Source organism: Lepisosteus oculatus, chromosome 2 (genome assembly GCF_040954835.1).
Source record: "Lepisosteus oculatus isolate fLepOcu1 chromosome 2, fLepOcu1.hap2, whole genome shotgun sequence".
Lineage (NCBI taxonomy): Eukaryota > Metazoa > Chordata > Actinopteri > Semionotiformes > Lepisosteidae > Lepisosteus > Lepisosteus oculatus.
The window spans coordinates 1206190-1225945 of NC_090697.1; the positions used below are offsets into that span (position 1 = coordinate 1206190).

General features: G+C 40.1%; 1 protein-coding gene across 2 annotated transcripts in view; it reads left to right on the top strand.

Annotated features, from left to right (window-relative positions):
- Positions 1 to 19756, top strand: part of LOC102682150 (synaptotagmin-like protein 2) — a 156602-nt gene that overhangs the window by 21308 nt on the left and 115538 nt on the right. The window lies entirely within an intron of this gene.

Here is a 19756-nt window from a genome sequence, read left to right on the forward strand (position 1 = left end):
CATTTTCTCAGTTGCTATGATGACAAGATTGGGACAATTATCTATTCCACTGGTGTGTAATGAAACTGGTCTTGCAATATGTCCTCAGCTTGAATTACCTTTTGCTTCAACTAAGTCTCCAGATGTCGCCAGTGTTTGACTGCCTTCACCGTGTTCTGACCCTTCCTGTTCAACCTCATCTTGGACTGGCATCTGTGCTTTGGACTCTGCATTTCACTCCTCTCTCCTGAGGATTCTTCTTTACTCAGTTTCTCCTGCCTTGATCCCTTGCGGGTGGTGCGGTGGCTCTGTGGCTGAGGGCCTGTGGCTGGAAGGTGTAACGAACAGTTCTTTCCGGGCCCTATGCGGACGACACGATCCGAAAGGTGAAGAAACAATAGGGAAAAATATCATGCAGGAGTCGGTCAGGAGACAGGGGGGCGTGTCCATGCAGTGCTAGTGTCCGGGGGGAGTGGATCCAGGGCGAACAATCCAAGGGTAAATCCAGAGGGGGAATCCAAGACGGGAGGTTTAGTCCAAGACCAGGGGATCCATCCGTAGTTAAAACCAGAACCGGGTCGGGACCGGCGGGGCAGGGAATCAGGAACAGGAAACTAAAACCATAACAGAGCCAGACGCGGCAGGACCCCGGGCTCTCACGACATGGAAATCAATGAGAAGCCCCGAGCAATCGCCTGCGTCTGGCTTTAAAGGTGGAACTAAAGAGGGGCTGGAATAAGGAACAGGTGTGGGGAATGGGACAGAACGAGGAAGGGCTGGAGCGCCCTTAAGAGGAGGAGTAACGATCGTGACAGAAGGTTGCCAGTTCAAATCCCATGGCCCGCAGAGGAATCCTATTCTGTTGGGCCCCTGAGCAAGGCCCTTAACCCCAGCTGCTCCAGGGGTGCTGTACATTGGCTGCCCCTGCGCTGTGACCCCCAGCTTCTCTCTCTGTCTGTGTGTCTCATGGAGAGCAAGCTGGGGTATGTGAAAAGATAAATTCCTAATGCAAGAAATTGTATCTGGCTAATAAGGTGACCTTATCTTATCTTCTTGTCTGATGGCATCTCCAGATTGATGAGGTTTTTATGTCAGTTTTGCCTGCCTTCCCAGTTTACTTAATGCTGAGCTTGCTCTTGGATTCAGACGTGCATCTCCAGACCATGCTTCGACCAGGCCAGTGCAGTGGATTTTACAATTATAAGATAACTTTTTTAAATTTGTCTGACAGTACAACTATTAGTAAATCTGTGAGGAATATACAACAAACTAATTTAGCTTCGTGGAAGATTTTTTTTTTTATTTTCCTTGTCACTAATTTAGAAAAATAATTTTGAGCACTTCATTTATTTTGTTTATTGATCATTAGGAAACGAAGCACAGACCACAAGCATTCATCTTCCAAACTCAGAGGCATTTCCGGTTTGGAAATATCAAGGATTCATTTAATGTTAAATGAACCAAAGTCATAATCAATTAAACCACCTAATGAGTTTACTTGGATTTTCACCTCATTACTCCAATAGATATAAACAAATTCAATTTAAGCCGTCTTTTATGAGCAATTGCTCAAATAACTGATATAAATCTAGACACAGTACTACTTACTTAAGTGTTTTATGAAATTTATAAAAGAGAAATGAAATACTTTTTCAGCAGGAGTAGACTGCTGGACATATAATTGTTATGTTGGCATCTGCAGATTGTTGAGTCATGGAACCTATCAAGTCATTTTATGAAGTATCCTTGGGAATTAACATTGACATCAGAGTTTATTTATGTATTATTTCATTTTTTGCACTCAACTCCCATTCCTATATTCTTGTTTGTGCATCGAGGTGCTTCTTGTTTGTGCTCTTTATTCTGAGTTTGAATTCTTAAACTAAAATTTCCAGAATCTTTTTTTGAGTTTGAGCCCTTTCACTTTACTTTACATTGTAGTTGCTGCTTTCTGGACATTTTCCAGTCCAAATTTATGGAAGTGACTATAATGAAACATTTTAGATGAGAATTCAAAAGAGCATTTCACAGATTTTGCTGTCTTCATTCTAATTAAAAACTTCCTCTGTGAATCCACCTTTTTCTGTTGCGTTTTACTGCTGCGTTTGTTAGATGAAATTATAAACATTCATACTTTGATCTATACATTTCCTGTTCATTCAGTACCACCCATATGATATTTTTAATGTGCATTTTGTTTTTAGCCTGTAGTATTTTTATTTTAATCCTCTAAACTCTCTCATATCAATTCCCTGATCAGAATCAAATGCCCACAGTCCCATCCTCCTACAAAAGCAAGCTTAAATACCAGTATACTAAATTTATCAGAGAATGTATAATGAGCATTATATAATGAACAAAAATTTCATATACAAAATTTAAGTATTAAAGATTCTACAAATACAATACTGTAATAATATTATAATTGCATAGAGCAAAGTCATATGTGTCATACATAATTGAATTACAAAAAACAAGAGGCCCACATTTATTCCAGTTCCTTTGGGGTCATGGGTTCGAATCCCACTGCTGCCACCAAATGTGATGAATGCCAAACCATGAGGAGTGTTAGGAGCATGTGTTTCAGTGATGCCACTGTTGGCTTGTGGAACCCCACCAGGCTCCTAAAATGTGCCCGTGGTCCCCTTTTAGAGAAGCCAGCTCAGTCCCAAACCCCAGTCCTTCACAGAGGTATTTGTCCCCAAAAGAGCTTCTGTTCCTCTTCTCATGTGGAACAACCTGTTAGTCCTCTATTCCATTGAGAAAGCTGGGACAGAGGAATCCCTGACAAACTCCTCTTCATTCTTCATTCCAAGAAGGTTCCACATGTGAAACATTGTGTCTCTTCTCTTTTCTGCATGGAATAAACCTTTATTTGTTCCTTTGCAGCCTAAGCATGCTGATGCAGCTCCCTACTTGAACTTGATTAAATGTAGTATCTCTTCAATGTCTTTTTGTTACCCATGCTACTGTACAGTATATCAATATTTGAAATAAATAAAATTTTCTCTGTCTTATGTTTATTCAGACAAAATGTATTTTCAGGTCCACAACATCATTAACTCCATAAAGAATATTGCTTTTAAACTAAATTCCCAGAGCTCAAAGAGGTTTCTACATAAGGTTTGTAAATTACCAGAAATAGTCTCCCTCAATAAATTCAGTTCTCATTTTCTGCAGATGCCTTTAAAAAGATAAATAAGATATTCATGAAAAGCAAATTTAGCCTGCAGCCTTCCTACAAATGCTTGTCACGGAAATCCCACTTGGCAAACCACTGATAAGTGCATTTGTCCTTGAAAACTTGAAATTGTTTTAATATTTTTTTTATTTTTGCTGTGTCCTGGTTTACATCTTCTAAAACAGAGCTGGGAAAAACCCAGTCCAGATCGAGAGTAATTCATTCAGCTACCGTACTGCCACTTCACTTTGTGAATTGAGATATAAAATGGCCTTTCTGACTGAGTGAGATGTGGGAAGGTGGCATGGTGGTTATCACTGCTGTCTCACAAATCTTGATTCCATGTATGGTCTCCCTGTGCTCATGTAGATTTTCTCTGGATCCACTGGGTTCCTCCCACTTTCCGAAGCCTTGCTGACTAATTTGTATGTTTACCTTGCAATTGCCTGGAATCCCATCTACAGTAATACTTCTACTTCTCACCCTCAGCTTCTTTGACACTTACCTGAAATAAGCACTTTTCTAATTATGGATGCATGGAGTGCAGAATAGACAGAGTTCAATAATGTAAAATATAATTTCACAGTGATACTCAAGCTACAGAAATGTTTACCTAATCAGTCAATTTCACTTTGTTTCAACTGATCTTTTATTTATTTTTTTCAATTGCAAGTTTTAGATACTTGAAATTTCCACGAATGTGGATATTGTGGGGGAAGGTCTTTTTAAGAGAAACTGTGGTTTTGGGGAAACACTTTGGATTTGTGAAACCGGTTACCAGCTTAACTGACCGGTTAGTGATAAAGTGGGACTTTCAAGAAGTCTAGGCAGAAGCTCAAAGAGGAGCTTAGGTTTTGGTCTGTCTGTGGGGTTATATGCAATGTAGAGTATTCTATAGAATAGAGCGGAGTTTGGCTACCTGCCTATTTTAAAGGTCCAGCTGTGGCACACCTCCCCGTGGTGGTGTTGGAGCAGGACACTCAGAGGAGGCCGGGCCATACTATTCACACACCAGCTTCCCGATTGTCCTCAGGACATGCTTGCACTTTGCCTTATACTCACTCTTCATTCTAATCTTCCAATATCTCACTTGGTTTCCAGGTATTTAGCTTTTTTTACCCATGAAAATATCTGCTATACTAGGATTAACATAACCATTTCAATAATTGAAGTTCTTAGCCATCATATATCCTTGCTTATATTGCTAGAGGAATTCTATCAGGTGTACTCAACATACAGTAACTGTTAGCATAACCAAGGTTGTGTGATTTAATTTGTCTTTGTTAATGGTTGTAACTAATGGTTATGTCATTACTTATGACAACCCACCAGCCTTGCAATCTAAGATCATTTATGTTTTTCATGTAAACCTGTCAGTGATTCAGTACGTACAGTATTGTTTCCACTCACCTGAACAAATAGCACCATCACAATCAATATATAACATATATTTTAATAAAGTTAATCAACCATTAGCTGTAATCAATTAGTATTAAAATAACACCAGAATTTCTAATCATCATTTATACATAAACAAAGAAAAATGCTTCACTACTAATATAATAAATTAAATAGCAACAGATAGATACCAAATATTCCTGGCATAATTCTCACAGATAGGCTGACCTCTAAATTCAGGAAATACTACTTGTTTAGACGACAACATCACCTACAGTAGCAATTATTAAGGGTTCCAGGACCCTTTATCCCTCGCCATAGATTCCATTCATCATCCAGAATGCATGACCAGCAACAGACATGAGTATGGCTTAAGTGACATGACACAAAACTCCCCCCAAGGGGAGCTCGTTCCAGACCAGCACAAGTGCCCCATGGACACTGGCTACCAGAACTTAAGTCCTGAATCGCCGCAGTCCGTCTAGTTCCCTTGGTGAGCCGTAGGCGCCTTCCTCGGCCCTGGCTATCCTGAACACTGTGGTTCCCTCATGCTCCCGCCCACCTTGAGCTCTCTGTCCGAGTGCGAGTCAGGTGAGGGGAGAGGAAGACGGCGCTGGAGCCTTCCTCAGCTGCTCCCTGCAGAGTCCCTGGAGTCTGACTCTTCTCCTGATTCCAGTGCTGTAGTCTGTCCCGCAAGCCGTCCTTCTTCCAAATGTCCTGTGTTCTCTGCTCACTGGGGCTTTTTGAAGCTTCCTTAGTACAGGCTGTCAGCTCCCCCTGGGGGTGGAATCGTCCCTGTGGTGGTCAGTGTGTGGGCAGAGCAACCTGCCCAAGGCTTATTCAGGAAATCGCTGTAGACAAATAACCAGGTGTAACGATGCATTTTTCATTCTTATCCTGCTTTTGGGGCCCCCATCTCGATCATGCGTCTAGTCAAACCTGTTTGCAAACCCACACATTTCCCCTAGATGGTGTGGTAATTGCCCATTATCGGTACAAAAAAAGGACCTTTGACCAGGGCAGGAGACGCAGAGCATAGGACATGAAACTGTCACTGGCTCATCGATGCAACTTAACATCCATACAGCCCTTGACACCAAGTCCCCCCACACCCATCCTTACTAAAGATTACTAAAAGATTTGATTAAAGGGCTGTCACCTTAACGAGTGGTCTGTTATTATCTCTTAAAGAGACCTTGTATCCTTCACTATCTTTTAATTACTTTGCCATCTCCAACTGACTTTGTTTCTAACCATCATTTATTTTAATAGCTCATTCATTTGACTGATTTCAGTTTTGTAACACACCTTAGAAACCTACAGTAGAACTCCTGCATATCGCTGTCACTTCAATCTTTCTGCTCAAGTATTATAAAAGCAAAGACATTAAGGGCTCTGAGGAAAGGTCCTCTAGTCAGCTCCATGAAATAAATGAGCAAGCAGTATTGAGCGGGAAGTGAATTTTAAAAGTCCGATTTTGATAATGAAGTTTAACCTTACTATACATCTTTGGAAATGCAATACATGAATACAGTGCTCAAAACTTGTATTCTTATTTATCTTTATTATAGGATGTGCCACAAAATCTATATCAATTGAGCAACAAAATTATTGATGCAAATTGAAGTTTTAATTGGAATTCTCAAAGAAATTTAATAGCAACCCCTTTGCATTAATCCTAAGAATGTGTGGTCTCTGATTTCTATTACCCTGCATAGTACACATTTCATCAGATATCAAACTATTGCTAAAACCAATTGAAAACTGATATTTCTTTGCTTTTGTGAAAAAAAAATAGTTTTAATACTTTAATTCTTTGTGTAAATTCATCCAAACATTTTATTGCTGTGCTCTTTAGTGGGTTTTGATTGTAGTAGTTACAGTATATGCTACAAAATTGGTCAGATCAATATGTTGTGAAATATTTATGAGCATATCTTTTTGTTTATTTTGTTCCATTTGAATCTAGGAAACTTAATGAGGATTTTGGCAAATTCAAATATGAAGACATTATCATACAAAAAACACCAAAATCAAATATTTCTTTCACTACCTGTTTAACTGACAAGGAACGATTTAAACATCTTAATTCCTTTATTCCCTAATATAAAGCAGGGCATTTATTTCTGAAACTGTAGACTGAGCTGCCCCGCCAACTCTGAATCCCAGCAGCCACTGCAGAGATGCATGATGGGAGTGGACCAGGAGCACAACTCCCTCTCCAGGGCCGGCCCCTCCAGGCACAAACACCACTATTATCAGCTCCCACCCCAGACTTATTTTACTATTTAGAACAAAATTTACAATGACGAAGTTAAACATTGAAAGTAATAAAAAGGATTATTTATAAAAAAAATAATGATAAACACTGTTATTTCAAAATTATAGCAAATCCTAATTTACAAATTACCGCACTGACATCTTTGAAGAAAGGAATTGTCATTAAGTAAGAAATAAGTGCACTCGATAACAAGGGAGGTGAGATAAAATAGGCTGAGCACATTTTTAAAGTTTTATAAAACGTTCTATAAATCAATTCACCTAGATTTGTGGGAGGTAAAATTATGAATTACATCTTCATATGATAATAGTGGACCCACTGTATGCGTGTTGCTCATGATGGCCAATCCACTGAGGTGGTCTTGTGCCATGGCTGACCATGGTATGTTTTAATCCACTTGAGCTCTTACAATGTCCTCTCTGCTCCTGCTCCTGTGAATCCAGTCCAAAGGGCTACAGGTTGGGTTTACAATACCTCCATTTAATAAAATACTGGAGAAACTGCAAGGAAAACAACATGTTTTAATGCCGATTACACATAAAGGCTAAACAGTCTGTGTACTCTACATTCGCTTTCAAACTTTCAGTGGCGATTTTCAGCCAGGTGACCCACACGTTGTGTATACAATTGCGGGAAACATGAATCGTCTAGTAAAAACACCTAAAGTAATCTATGTGTCCACCTTGAAAATGTGTAATGTGTAACGTTGGCTGGATCCATGGATCTGACAGACTCAAAGCTGAATGAAGGACAAACTGTTACATTATTGTGCATCATTAAGGTGACTTGATTCGGCCCTCCTCTGTTTTGAGATCGCTTAACCCGCTCTTCTTTTCTAAGCTTCAGAAACATTAAGTGCTCTATTTTTTAAAGCCCTATGAGAACAGAAGGGAATTCCTCACTCAGATTTGAATGTGCTGATTAAAACCAGATATGTTGTGTTGCACAGTGAGGAGCCGCCCTGGCACCCAGTTCGCCCAGGCACACCCCTGACCATCACAGACTTGCAGATTTCACATTTCCAAACCTGCTGCTGGAGTGCCCCTGTGCCTTCTGTTTCTCAGCAGAATAATGTTTATTATAATAATCGATTCTTGAGTTTAACAGATTGCTTATACAGTAGTTTTCAAACTGTTACAGCTCTCCATAGTAGAATGAAATTCATAATTTGATGAAACTGTGACAAATGCTGGGTTTCAGATCTACTCTCACCTGAATGATTGAATTTAAGCAACGCGCCTGTGCATCACCAAGAACATGTGAGTGTTGGCCAGTGCCATTCCCACCTGTCATTAACTGATAAATACTGCAGGAGTAAGGAAAGCTATACAGGAGTAACAGTTTTAAACCACACTGAAGCAGAGTTCTGCACGCTGCATTCCTAGTAAGAAATTGAATTATTGGGGATAATCCCTTGTGCCAAGTACAGAAAAACAGTTCAAATTCATGAACTGGTTGAGTAAAGGGCTCAATAAGCTACGAGAAGAGTATGATGGTGGTGTGGTGTTGAGTGTTCCTGCCTCACAGATCGAGGGTCCTGGGTTCAATTACTTCCTGGGCACCTTCTGTGTAGCATTTGTAAGGTCACCCTGTGGCTGTGGACTTTCTATGTTCTCTTGGTTCCTGCCACAGTCCAGTGATGTTCTGGCTTAACTGACATCTCTGAATTGTCCCCAGTGTGCTTGTGTGAGTGTGCCCTGCAATGAACTGTGCCATCCCTTCTCTGCCACGTTGGATTGTGGCTCACTGTGACACTGTATTGGACTCAGTGGTTCCCTGGTCAGGCGTTACGTCTGTGGGATGAGATGTGGGGTGATTATCTATGATAACTGTTCTGTCTGGTCTGTGGATGCACCTGGTGGTTCTGGGAGATGGCGGGGGGAAAGGGGTCCCAGCGCCCTTTATAACTGCTGGGTGGTTTCGCTCGGCTACAATGCCAAAATGGTTCCTGAATTTTGGGGTCACTCGAACCGTGACAGTTCCACGTGGAGCTTACCTTCTGTGGCCTGCTGTGTCTCCAGTCTCCAAGGGGGCAGGAGGATGGGCACTGTAGACCCCAAGTGGATGCACCAGGCAGGTGTGTGTGTAATCCTTACCTCCTGCCGTTCGTGTGTCCTGTAAATCCCACAACAGCACTCGGAGCTGGTCCGCTGGCCCATAAGCTGTGTTGCCACAGGTCTGCAGTGATTCAGGTGATTGCGGACACTTCAAAGGCCTTGGGTGGTTTTTTGGAGGGGTGACAGCTCCCCTGCTCCCGACCAGAGCAGCCAGGGGATAGCTCCCCTTTCTCAGCAAGCAGGTCAGAATTTCTAAAGAAAAACAGTTTCGCTTAGAAATCAGATCAGAACAGAACTCAGTTTTCTTCAGAGAAATGAACCGGCATGTTTGACGGAAGCCCTGCAGATTACAGATGTTGTCTGATGAAATGACATTGAGAACACATCTGGTAAATGGATAATAAACTTGCCACAGTGTGCATTTAAATCTGATAGACCCTTTGCAAACTTATCCCACATCTATTGCCGACATACTTTTCTATTGATTATTTACAGGGTAGTTTAGCGAGAATTTGGCGAAGATGAACTAGTGAAACAAAGGGGTACACTGACAGTACAATGGTGTTAGTCACTAGATGGATCTCTTATTTCTATTTTTCATTGTAAACTTTTTTTAAAATTTTTTATGTGTATTGCATACATGGCTATAGAATTTCATGGAATAATCCAGAAATTCTAAATTTCTAGCATATCAAAAATAAAATTGACGGTTCATCAGTCTATCAGTAAACAGGGCAAGTAGGAAGATAAATATAGAATGACAAGCGTGTCCTAATCTGAAGGCACATGTGCCCACTTTCACCCGAGCAGCTGCAAGCCCTTGCAGACTGCTCAACTTCTGAACTATATTTACGGTAGAGCGCAGCCTGCTCAGTCTGCTTTATTTGAATCTGCAAACTATTCCATTTAAAAGTGCTTTTTAGAGACTTTTCACATAAACCATCATAGCAATGAATACGGATGACTTTGAATTATGTGTCAGAGATCCATCTTTATATATGAAAATGTCCTATTTCTACACGTTAGCCCGTGTTACACATTTCAGTTTCTGCTGAAAAAAATAATATAAAAATATTGAATGTTTCAATGTGATTTTTTTTATCCATTTATGGATTTATGAAACTGTCAGGACATTTGATAATGTTATACTACAAAATTAGAAACCAGAATAAATGTAATAATTTACTGAACTTGACATTGTTTTCATTAGCATTAATGAGTAAACCTCACAAATGTATAATAAAAACAAAAAAAATAATAAAATGTTAAATAATTATAAATTTATTTCCATTCATCAGTTGTTTCAATGTATTACACGGTGTGACAAGTATGTCCTTATTAGCTAACAAATGTGTCTTTAAAAGTTCACTGAATTTGCCCTTTGTGGCTTGTGGATCAGGTCTTTGTCACGGGGCAGTCCCAAGGTCGGGAACCGGGCAGTTCAATAGCTTAAAGGCTCCTGCCAGCTTTCATAATGTGAGTGACACCTTTCCTGATGCGTTGGCAAAAATGATTAAGAAGGGTTATTATTTGCGAGAAAAAGTGTTTAATGTAGATAAAACATTTTTTTGAAACAAAAGCCAGATCTTACGTACATGTCAAAGGGAGAAATAACTGCCAGGTTGTAAGACTGCTTGGAGGCGATACAGCTTCACTGTAAGCTGAAGCCACTTTTCCATTCTGAACACTCGCAAAACTGCAGGGGCATCGGGGAAGTGAACTCTTTGACTTTTTGGACCCCTCTAAAAGCCTGGGTCACACTTGCTAGTTCATTAATTGTTTTATCCCGGGTGGAGAAGTAATGCTTAGAAAAGGGAATACCATTTAACATTCACACCTGGGTGACTTTCTCCCTAACATTCAGTTTGTGCGTCTTTAGCCGACAAAACTACTTCACTGCAGCAGTGGATCTGACTAACGGTTATCTATTTACTGTGTGTACAAGAACATTTGCACAAGCAGACTATTGCTACAGCCTGGGTGGAGTTTTCTAAAGACCGTGCATTTCTTTGGGTTATCATAAAGATAGTGCCTTTGAGGAAGTGACCAACAAAATTGTTAAACTCACTCTAGAGGTGGAACTAGAAGTCGATTTGGCAATCATATCCTATTGTGAGAAGCTCTCACATGAAGACTTGGTGGAGTTGGAAGTGCAGAAAGATGATGATAATGATGAACCATAACCATAATCCTTGAAAAGAGCAAGATGAGTCATTTTGTCAATCTGTTACAGAGAATAACATGTTTTGGACTGCAATAGCTTCAGGGTAGCAACTGTCCAAAATCATCGGAATTAATTCATTTCACATTCACAGGTTCAAAAGATCTGAACCCAGGGTATGTTTTACCAACAAATAACGGAGTAAGGTGGATGGGCTACCATTACTGCTTGAAATGTACATGTTTGATGGAGTCAGTGTAGTGTTACATTTGTCCCTTAGATCCCCATGGACACAGTTTAAGGTGAGCTACTTTTTACCTGTCTTGGCTTCAAGTTTTATGGTTTTGCCTGGATTGATCAGGGAGAGCTTGCACCACTTTCCCATTAATCCTAATGACCTCCTCAAAGCTGAAGGGCGACGAGGATGTAGTCTGGTTTTACTCTTGCTCAATCAGCCTCATTTCCTTCCTGCGGTTTAATGGGTCTGTGCCTCAGATACAGGAAAACTGTGGGCAAGTGTGTCCCTGCATCCCACAGTGAAGGAATCCAGGTATCTCCTTAACACTCAAGACTTTCCTCAGCATCAGATTTTATGGACTGATTTTCAAGCCTTGTTCTTCTTTCCTCTCTTTTCCTACTTCCTCAGTGAGTGTCCGGTGCATCCAGGTACAGTAATTTCCAAGGTAGCCATGTGTTGCAAGTAGTTTGGCATCTACAGTATGTGTCATTCAAGAGCAGCAATAAACTCATCAACAGAATTTGGGTGAAACCAGCCACCTCTCTGCCTTAGCTCAGATGCATGTAATTCTTGTGAGAAAGAAATATTCGTACTTCAAGATGTTGCTGTGTCACCACTAGTTCTCTTTTAGGACTTGTACTAGTCCTACTGAGGAAAAGATAAGCATTCATGGGGCTGCCTTTTAAGCCAATGCTATTTTCTTTCTGAAGAAAAGCCTCCTGAGAGCTAGTTTTATACTGGTCCTACTTTCTTTAGGACACCTGTGTGTCATTAGAATGCCCTCAAGAGACATCCGTTTTCCTTTCTTAACTATTTAGAGAGGGTTTTGAGGCCCTCTTGTGACCTTAGGGGGAATTACAGCACTGTTTGAAGGACTACTTAATAGCGCCCAGTAAGAGCCAGGTCAAATTGTGAGTTGGGTGAGTGAGTTTGTAATTTGAGATTGAATGTTGATTTGACTTGATCTTAAGCTTGGTTGCTTGTTTAGGATTATCACAATGAAAAACAAAATCTTCACCCACAGACCTTTCTGAACGTAACAATGCACTTTTCTTCATATCTCCTTGAACTGATGCTTATGGTGCAGTAGCTATCTATGTTCTTCATTCATGATTAACTATTTTTGAAAAAACAGAGCTTTACTATAGTATAACTTCTTTTGTCCCTTTGCTTTCTTTCTTTGATGTAACATCACTTGGTGTTATATGCAATGTTGATGCATTGGGCAGACTGCTGTGGGGTGTGAAGCTACAACCAGCTATCGAAGGGTGGCTGATGACCTTGTCAAGTTGGATTCAGGTCAGCAGAAAACAGAATGACCTTGACATTCTACATACATCATTGTAATTCTAGCACTCTGTGGCTTTGCATTGCCCTGCTAGAGAATTGACACATACAGTACGGATTATGTTTTCCAGGAATGTTTGGCAAGGTGTCGTTGTGCATGTAAGATTGTCCTCGAGGCGTGCTTCTTTCCAATATGCCACACTTCCACTGCTGCATGAACAATACGAGATTCAGCTTAATACTCTTCATGATGTGTCTGCTCATTATCTTAGAGCAAAACCACATTCATCGTGACTAAAACATGCCGCCACTCTTTAGGCTATACACCTGTTAATCTACTTTTGTCATTTTAACTCAACACGTAAACCAACCACTGAGCACCTGGCATTTGTATGAAATCACATGATTTGAATTCAGTCTAGGTTTCAGCATGATCCTCCACTCGTTCAACTTCAAAATGTCACGATTATAGTCCCCCCTCCTTAAGGGTGCTCCAGCCCTTTCACTTAAGACTTTATTTTGCGCACCTGATTCCCATTCCCAGCCCACCTTAAAAGCCAGGCGCTGACGCTCATCCGGGCTCTGCATCTGATTTCTGTGTCGTGCGAGTCCGGGACCTGGAAGCGCCCGGTCCCGGTCCCGGTCCCGGTCCCGGTCCCGGTCCGCCGGTTCCGACCCGGTCTTCGTGTTTTAATTCCGCGTTCTGATGGATCCCCTGGTTTTGGACTTACCCTTGTGTTTCGGATTCTCTCTAAGGACTTCTCATTTGGATTGTTCGCCTCGGCCACACCTCCCCCGTGCACCAGCGCACCTTGGACACGCCCCCCTGTCTTCAGCCCCGTATTCCTGCATGACGTTTCCCTAGTGTTTCCCCACTCCGTCGGGTTGTGTTGTCCGCATAGGGTCCGGAAAGAACTGTTCGTTACACAAAATGCAAGAGTTTGATGTAATAACTTAATTTAAATGTAAAATTTGAAGCTCCATTGTAAACTAAAATAATCATATTTATAAAAATAAAAAATGCACCACTCTCCCAGTTTGACAAATATCTGTGGAAGGTGTTTCTGTGGGATTAAAACTAAAATATAAAACACAAATTTATTTAATGTTCTCATATTAAATATACAAGCTTATCCCTTCAACTTTATAATTCTATTGACAGGTAACTAGCTACTCAAAACATTTTTGAAATGTTTGAAAAAAACAAAGATAAGTGTTTGGTTACAGTAATATGTGTTTTTCTAAATATAATATGCTGAAAAGGAGAAAGCTTACACATATTCATGCCTAAAACCAACAGAGCATTGAGAATGAGTTCTGGCTTCCTCAGAGCCTTGATGTGGTATAGTAGGGATTTGACAGGATGTATTCCAAATTGTGTTAGATTTTGAAAATTGAAATTAACATTTTTTCTCAAGCAAAATATAATAGAAATTTAATAGAGCCATTCAGCTATTGAAGGGCCCTTCTGGAACATTGTGTTATTTGGTTAGGTGTCATTGCATGACCAGTAATTTAGTAAGGGTTTTATTACAAAGCGCTCCGGGATCTTTTACAGTAGCGAACTGTGATGTCAGTGTACCTCTTGTGTTCAAGTGATGTTATTCCATGCCAACTCAAGCAGAAAAAGAGTTTGAGTTTGTCAAGTGCAAAAATATTAGTCATTTTTTTTTATTTTTAGTCTTTGATTTTACATTCCATGTGGTTAGAGCTAGAATAAAAGGCCATAGTATGTTTTGTATGCTTTCAGCGATAACAGTTTAAAATGAAGGGGTATTGAACTTGTACGGAGAACTTAATAATACATTTGAAATGACAAATCCTCACTTAATTGCATTTTAAAACCTACAAACTGATAGGAAACAGGATTTGTTTTTCTGTGTAGTGCGTACTAGCAACTCACTGGTCACTGGCTGTTACTTGGCCAGTTATGCCTTTATAGTATGTTTAATTGGTTTGACCATTACCCATAACCTATTGCACACCACTTATAGAACCCCACTTATTACACAGGTGATATATTAGTGAAGTACAACAGGGGTCTGTACTAGGACCACTGCTCTTTACAATGTATATCAATGATCTGCATATCGCTGTAAATAGTAGTAATATCTGCAGGTAATACCAAATTTGGAAAAATCATTAATATTGTAAAAGCAACAAATGAAATTTGAAAACTGAAATGAAAAAGGCTTAACTAAAATTCAAGACTTGCCAAACACTGGTTGCAGCCAAGTGTGCAGTTTTGCACACCGGTAGTAAAAACATAAACTATAACTGAACTAGAAGAAATATCTTATGAAAAAGATTTAGATCAATCAATCAATCAAAGTTTATTTATCAAATGCACAACAATACTGCGTGCAGCAGTAGATGCTGGCAATGAAATGTCTTTTCTACGAGCTCACCAGGGGGGGGGGAGGGATCACAAAATTAAAGTTACAAAATGAGATGTAATGTGTCCATGGTGTATGCAATATATTATGTCCAAGTAGTGCAGTAAGATGAATACAATGAAATCTGTGTGTCCATGTAGCCATTACAGGTGATTTGCTAAAGGAGCTGCAGGTTGGCTATTTAGCAGTCTTATTGCCTGGAGGTAGAAGCTGTTCCGTAGTCTGTTGGACTTGGACCGAATGCTTCGGTACCGTTTACCGGACGGTAGGAGGGAAAACAGTTTGTGACTGGGATGACTGGGGTCCTTGAGAATGGACCTGGCCTTCTTCAGACATCTAGCTGAGTAGATCTCCTGGATGCTTGGTAGCTCACAGCCGGTAATGAGCTGCTCTGACTTCACCACCCTCTGCAGTACTTTGCGATCCCAGGCGGAGAACTTCCCATACTAGGCAGTGATACAACCAGTCAGGATACTCTCAGTACTGCACCTGTAGACGTTGGCCTGGATGCTTCTATTTATACTGTACATCACTTACATCTAATAGACAATTTAAGGAAGCAACTAAAATAGCAAAACATTAGGAGACATTGTGCACAAAGTGCACAACCACAAATCTCAGATCTGAGCCTCAGATACTACACATCTTAAAGAAGAAAAGAATCACGCACATAAAAGACAACTCTCAGAAATCAAGGAGTCAATAAATCAAAACTGTTGCTGGGAAAAATGGAATAATTTAAATAAATCCAAACCAGGAGAATCTGAGTAAGAGTCAGATTGGCTTCCTACCAAACTGCCTCACACCTCACCACATTTACACCCTACACATGCTTATAATCCAACATGTCCACCAAAAAAATCAACAGAACAATATTTGAATGCTTTACTACTTTCAAAAAAGCATGTGACTCAATTTGGCACAAAGGATTGTTTTACAAACTCCTAAAAGTGGTGAAGCCTGGGACTGTTGGAGCAGTACTGTCTGACATGGGCATTGACAGCCCATCTGGTCCCAGAACAATGGCTGCAGCAGAGCCTGGCATTGTTGGAGCAGTACTGTCTGACATGGGCACTGACAGCCCATCTGGACCCAGAACAGGGGCTGCAGCAGAGCCTGGCATTGTTGGAGCAGTACTGTCTGACATGGGCACTGACAGCCCATCTGGACCCAGAACAGGGGCTGCAGCAGAGCCTGGCATTGCTGGAGCAGTACTGTCAGACATGGGCACTGACAGCCCATCTGGACCCAGAAATGGGGCTGCAGCAAAGCCTGGCACTGCCGGAGCAGTACTGTGAGACCTGGTGACAGTCGATCTGGACAAGACCAGAGTCGTGGTTTTCCAGAAGAAAGCCAGATCTCAAGGAAACAGGTGCCATTTAACACTGAACAACAACACAATGGAACACACAAAAGACTACACATATCTCCAACGGACAATCAGTTAATCTGGGAGTTTCAACCTTGCAGTGAAGGCACTGAAGGAAAAGGCACACAGGACTTTCTACACTATTAGAAGGAGGTTCTACCACATCAACCCCCCCAAAGAAATTTTGCTGAGAATATTTGAAAGTGTAATCCAACCCCTTACCCTATATGGCAATGAAGAGTGGAATCCAATCACAGACCCATATAACACTAAATGGGACAAACACCCCAGAGAAGCCCTGTGCATAGAGTTCTGTAAACACATGTGCAGAGAACAACTCCAAATTAGCCAAATCTATTCTTAACCAGCATACAAGAGATCATTCACCTGGTTACACCTAAGAAAAAATTACCAGGTTTCTTACCACTACAAGGCGCTGCTGAGCCAAGAGCTGAGCCTGGAGAAGAGCCCCCTCGGCCAGCTGGTCCTGAAGCTCACTGACACCAACCAGCCTCAGGACTGCACAGCTACAACAACAGCCATCAAAATCAACCAAATCACAGTGAGACCAAGCAACACTACCTTGGCCACTGGGACACACACAAAGCACAACACAAACTGGAATGCAGACAAAACACACGACCTGAATATCTAGCCAGGGTAAGAAACAGCAGGGAGAAACAGACCCCGACGAAGTACAGGCTCAGCAACCACAATCTGGCCCTAGAAACTGGGCAGACCTGGCTGCCCAGAGAGGACAGGCTGTGCTCCCACTGCCAGCGGGGAGAAACAGAGACAGAGATGCACTTCCTACTGCACCGTGACGAATATTCTGGGATCAGATAAACATTCTTCCCCAAATTAACAAATCTAATCCCAGAATTCCCACACCTGCCAGAATCAGAACAGCTCCCAATCCTACTGGGAAGTGGGGAGGGAACTCAGTTGAGCTGCAGCCCAGAATGTGATCTGCTACAGCCTGAGGAACAGGGATAATAATGCTCAATGTCTTGTACGTTGTATGTAAATGCCCTATGATGAATTTGTATCATAAATGTATGTAGACATTGTATTGATTGTACAGTACATCCGTTGGTATCACTGTAACTTACTGGTTATGCCAATAAAGCTGCTTGAATTTGAATTTAAATGCAGTCAAGGGATGTTACATTAAAATTGCACAACACACTAGTAAAGCCTCATTTCGAATATTTTGTAGTGTTTATTACCTGCAATTGTAAATCTCATATGGCTTCATTAAAACATATCTCTGGGTGATTTTATGAAGTTTTGCCATTAGTTATTTTGGCCAAAACATGGGGAAAATAATGAAAATGCAGTTTATGGGGCTGCTAAATAACCAGAGATTAGAAATCAGAAGTGTTTCACAAATTCCGAAAGACCAGCTCCTAAGGCTCTTAAAGCAATACCAACATTTTAGCTCCTCCATTTTATACTGGTCTGGTAAACTGGCCAGAAATGCTTTAGGTGTCTTAATATTTTTCTTTTAATCTTCATTATATATTATGATTAGAAAGCATTACTATACTTGATGTTCACATCTAATTTGAGCCCTTGATAATGTACTGTATTACATACATCTCTGTGGCAGGCCTTTATTGCCTATAAAAAGACATTTGCTGAAGACTGAAGACAATATTATGATAACCAAGCAGTAGAATTTTAGCTGCGTCTTGGCATTGATTGATAGTCAAATTGCTTTTGATATTGAACGCATAAGGTGATAATTGAAAAAGTCAAAGTAGATCTGTGTGTAATAAAAAGGAGTCCCCTGGGGCATAATTCTCTGTCAATTTATTTTCTTCGTGTTTGAAAATATCTTATCTTTTTCTGCTGATGATATCATTTTATACTGCCTTTGTAAGGTACAACACAGTAAAATCATTGATTGCAGAATTCTAAAGGCGTCGTTTTTTTAGTTTTCCATGGGTCTAAAGCTTTTACATTCATTGTCTGCGTTTAAGGGGTTATCACAAATTTAACAGTGTTTAATATTTTATTTAAAATAAAACAAAATGGAATATATATGCCATACATAGCACATTTGAACAACTTTGGTGTTAGCCTCTCATGGTGAACGTTTTTAACTCAAGATAAGTTCTTCTAAAGATGACTGTATAAATATAATTACTTTCAAAAAGGAATCACTACACATGGAATATTTGCTATGAATACTGTATCTTTACTGATTAAAATGGCAAAGTATTATCACTGTTCTTAACTGATTAGAATAACACATACAAAATAATTTAATGTTAACTGATAAAATCCTTGTCAGTTAAGAAAAAGTATAGTGCTGTAAAAACATCAAAACTTCAATGGTAAACTTCAAATGATAAAACCTTCTGAGAAATAATAACTCACAATAATAAAGCCTGACTTTTAAAATCAATACCTTTTCACTAATAGCCTGCTCCTTAGGCTGATATTTTAAATAATACAGAATGTACAAAACATGAAAGCACTAGAGCTTGCCAGAGCCCTGAGCTGACTGAAATGGTTTCATCCCTGTCCTGTTTCATGTATAGACATTTCCTACCTGACAACCCATTGGTAGACCAACAGGTGCTACACCTACTGTCCGAACATGAACAGGCTCATTTTAACTTTTTTTATTCTTTTATCCTAGATAACACATATAGATCGTCTAACCCTCTTAATGACTTTAATCTGCTGCACATGCAACCAGTTTAAAAATAGTAAAAGGAGGAAGGTAAATTGATAATTTGCGTAAGACTGTTAAATGTTTTAAGATGCCAAATTAATATTACAAGAAAAACAGAATTATCAAGAGATCTTGATCATGTAACTCAACACAAGATGTTATTGGTACTAAAGCTATCCATGCAGGTGCTGGTTCAGTTTCATGAAAAATTAAAAAGAAGTAATAATTCTGAGTGTAAGGCAGTGTAAAAGTGTACGTTTGTACATGTTTGTGTGAGGATAGACAGTATGTATCATTGGAGACCCTGTCAAGTTAGTCTTTTAAGTCACTCTGAATCACTTGCCATTTGATGATTAAGATCAATTAAGAAAACGTAAAGGTATTCGTGTTTTTGTTCTAAATTATATCTAAATTACTTTAAATGAACACAGCACCTGCTTTAGTGACCATGGACAAATTGCACCAAGTCTTTTGAAATTGATTTAAAGGTTCTAATTTAATGGTTTAATCTATATACACTACTGTAGCGGTATGATTATGGCTCTCCTGGACCAGAGTTGGAGACCCCAGTTCTATATAAGGGAATATTTACAGTATGTACGGTCCATATCTGGAGGGAAAATAATGACATTATTTTAACGGAAATAATGCAATAAATTGAGTCCGTTTTGCCGAACTGAATTAAAAACAAAAAGAATGTGTGTGGAGCAGTGTTGCTTCTGA